The 3,022-nt window shown below is 47.4% G+C and overlaps 1 pseudogene; it reads right to left on the bottom strand.

The window, feature by feature from the left end:
- Positions 1–1,184: 1,184 nt before the first annotated feature.
- Positions 1,185–2,567, bottom strand: LOC121720867 (annotated as a pseudogene).
- Positions 2,568–3,022: the final 455 nt, after the last annotated feature.

Here is a 3,022-nt window from a genome sequence, read left to right as displayed (position 1 = left end):
AAATAAGGTTTTTTGTGTGAGGAGGTCATCCAGCAGCAAAAATGGAATGTTCGGCACGGGCACGAAAGGGTTAATTTGTTCTATTGGCTGACAGTACTCTCTGTTATCCAGTTGATGCCTTGGTGAAATACTGGTCTCTGCCACATACTACCACTGCTTTATTATGTAATTATTTCAAGGTTCTTGGGATGTTTTTGCCATGCTATTGTTATGAAATTGCAATGTTTTTATATACTTACTATAATTTTATATAAGGTGGCATAACATTGTGATTACCTTGCAATAACTTAGCAAAACCATTTCAACATCCTTGCAATATGTATATAATAACCTATGGAATAACTTACATGCAAATTACATTTTAACATCATGGCTAAAACAACAGAAGGACATTGAAATGCTGTTGGAATATAATTGAAATAAAAAAAAAGTTCCAACAACCTTGAAATCAAAATTGAATTTGTGACTGACCTTGCATATAATTAGTAATATAATAGCAACCTTGAAATAAGTATGGAATAATGCAAATAACCTTGCAATATCATTTGTGACATTGCAAAGTCATTTTATACTTATTACAAGGTTGTTGGGATGGTTTTGCCTTGTTAATGCAATGAAATTGCGCAGATAACAATGAAGAATGTATAATTTCATTTCAAACATATGAAAGTGAGCAAAACATATGAAAGTGACAAAATGAAACATATATAATGTTATTTCAAACATGTGTGGTGGAGTGAGTAGTTTGAACTGATAACAATGGAAATTGAATAATGTTATTTCCTGAAATGCCCCCTACACTAAGGTAAATTATAACTGATTTAAGGTCTTGGAATGATTTTGCTGTGGAAATTGCAGTAAATCGAAAGAGACAATTTCTCACGTTGAGCACATAAATGCGTGTGTCGTTTATTTACATAGAAAAAAACACTGAAACTAAAATGGCGCTGTCCAGCAACAAAACCGGCATGGGACTACACGTCAGCACACATTCATAACATTTAAAGGGACCACGATCCCTGAACAGTTATACTTACACATGAAGTAACTACAGACAGAACAAAGTGCTGTGTTTAATATAAACGGTGTGTAGAACCACAATTAATAACAAAGGTGAATTATGCCGGTCACATTCACTACACACGTCCCCCCAGAATTCACCATATCAGAAGTACAATCAATAGTCAACGGGGAGGTGGGCGTATTAACCGTTCACAACGGCTGTGCTGTACCGGAGGTCGATGAGACCCAACTGCGGCAGGTGTCCCGTCATGACACGTGTGTGGGGCATGGCTTGGGAGAGAGGGGAGTGGGGATAGGGGCAGAGCTGGAGGCCGTCCGCGTCGTGGGGGCTGGGCCAGGTCAACGGGCCTGGCCACATCCAAGTGAGCCGGTTTGAGGCGGTCAATGGAGAGTCGCTCCGGTTTGCCGCCCATGTCCACCACAAAATGTTTGTCTCCTGCCTCCAAAACACGGAATGGGCCCTCGTATGGCGGGCTTAGTGGTCCTCTGTAGGCATCGTGGCGAATGAAAACATAATCAGCCGTCTGAAGCCCAGTGGGAATGTGCGACTGAGGGAGGCCGTGACGGGAAGTAGGGACAGGTGCGAAAAGCCTCGCATTGTCCAATAGAGTTGACCGCTGGAGAGTAAGCAGACCAAGTAACCGTGGTGCTAGGGACAAAATCCCCTGGGACCCGCAGCGGCTGTAAGTCCTCCTTTGGCGCGGTCCTGACATCACCCACGGGAGTTTGTCGATCCAGTTGCTGTCTTTGAGGCTGGCACACAGGGTAGCCTTCATTGACCTATGAAAACGTTCACAGAGTCCGTTAGCCTGCGGGTGATATGCAGTCGTGTGGTGGAGTTTCACCCCGAGGCTCTGTGCGACAGCATTCCACAGCTCAGACGTGACCTGCGCGCCTCGGTCAGAGGATATATCCGAGGGGGTGCCGAAACGAGCAACCCAGGTTCCGATAAATGCCCGTGTCATCTCAACAGTCGCCACAGAAGTCAGTGGCACAGCTTCAGGCCAGCGGGTGGTCCTGTCAACCATGGTTAACAGGTATGTGAAACCGTGAGAAGATGGCAGAGGGCCGACCAGATATACATTCACATGGTCAAAACGTCTCTCTGGAACCGGGAACAAAGCTGTGCTTTAGTGTTGACGGTGTATTTTGGCCCGTTGGCACTCAACACAGGTGTTAGTCCAGTCCCTAACGTCCTTCTTGAGGCCGTGCCAGACAAACTTTGCTGCAACCAGTCTCTGTGACGCTTTCGAACCTGGGTGGGAGAGACCATGGATGGCATCAAAAACTTGTCGTCTCCATCCTGTGGGAACGATTGGCCGAGGACTGCCTGTAGAGACGTCACACAAGAGCGTGGTGCCAGCATCTCCAAAAACCACGTCCTCGTTCTGCAGCCCTGTAGTTGAGGTCCTCAGGAGTTGCACATCCGGGTCTATGGTCACTTGGATCTGCTGACATGCGGTGGTAATCAAAGCAAAGATGGACTGCCCCCGCCACAGCCCGTGACAGACAGTCCGCCATGTAGTTGTTCTTACCAGCAACATGTTGCAAGTCTGTAGTGAACTCTGAAATGTAGGACAGATGGCGTTGCTACCTTGGCCATGGCAAAAGTCAGTGGCTTGTGGTCCACAAAAGCAGTGAAGTGTCGACCTTCCAGCAGGGAACAAAAATGTCTGATGGCGAGGTAGAGACCAAGCAGCTCCCGGTCGAAAGTGCTGTACTTACGCTCGCTGGGACGCAGGTGACGGCTAAAGAAAGCCAGCGGCTGCCAGGCCCCGCCTACTCACTGCTCGTAGACAGCACCGACAGCGTAGTCCGAGTAGGGGAACGGCAACCTTTGCTGTAACAAAGTCCCAGCCAAACCGCTGTCCTCCGAAACACAATTCAACGTACCTCGTTCCATATGTACGGATGGGGCTACCATTGGCAGCTTCCATAGGAGGGCCGTGGCTGTCAGTCACCATGTCCAAACAGGATGCAGGCAGGACGCTCCTCTGTG

The sequence above is a fragment of the Alosa sapidissima genome, chromosome 10, assembly GCF_018492685.1.
Source record: "Alosa sapidissima isolate fAloSap1 chromosome 10, fAloSap1.pri, whole genome shotgun sequence".
Taxonomy (NCBI): Eukaryota; Metazoa; Chordata; class Actinopteri; order Clupeiformes; family Clupeidae; genus Alosa; species Alosa sapidissima.
This window is presented reverse-complemented; position numbering and strand designations above follow the sequence as displayed.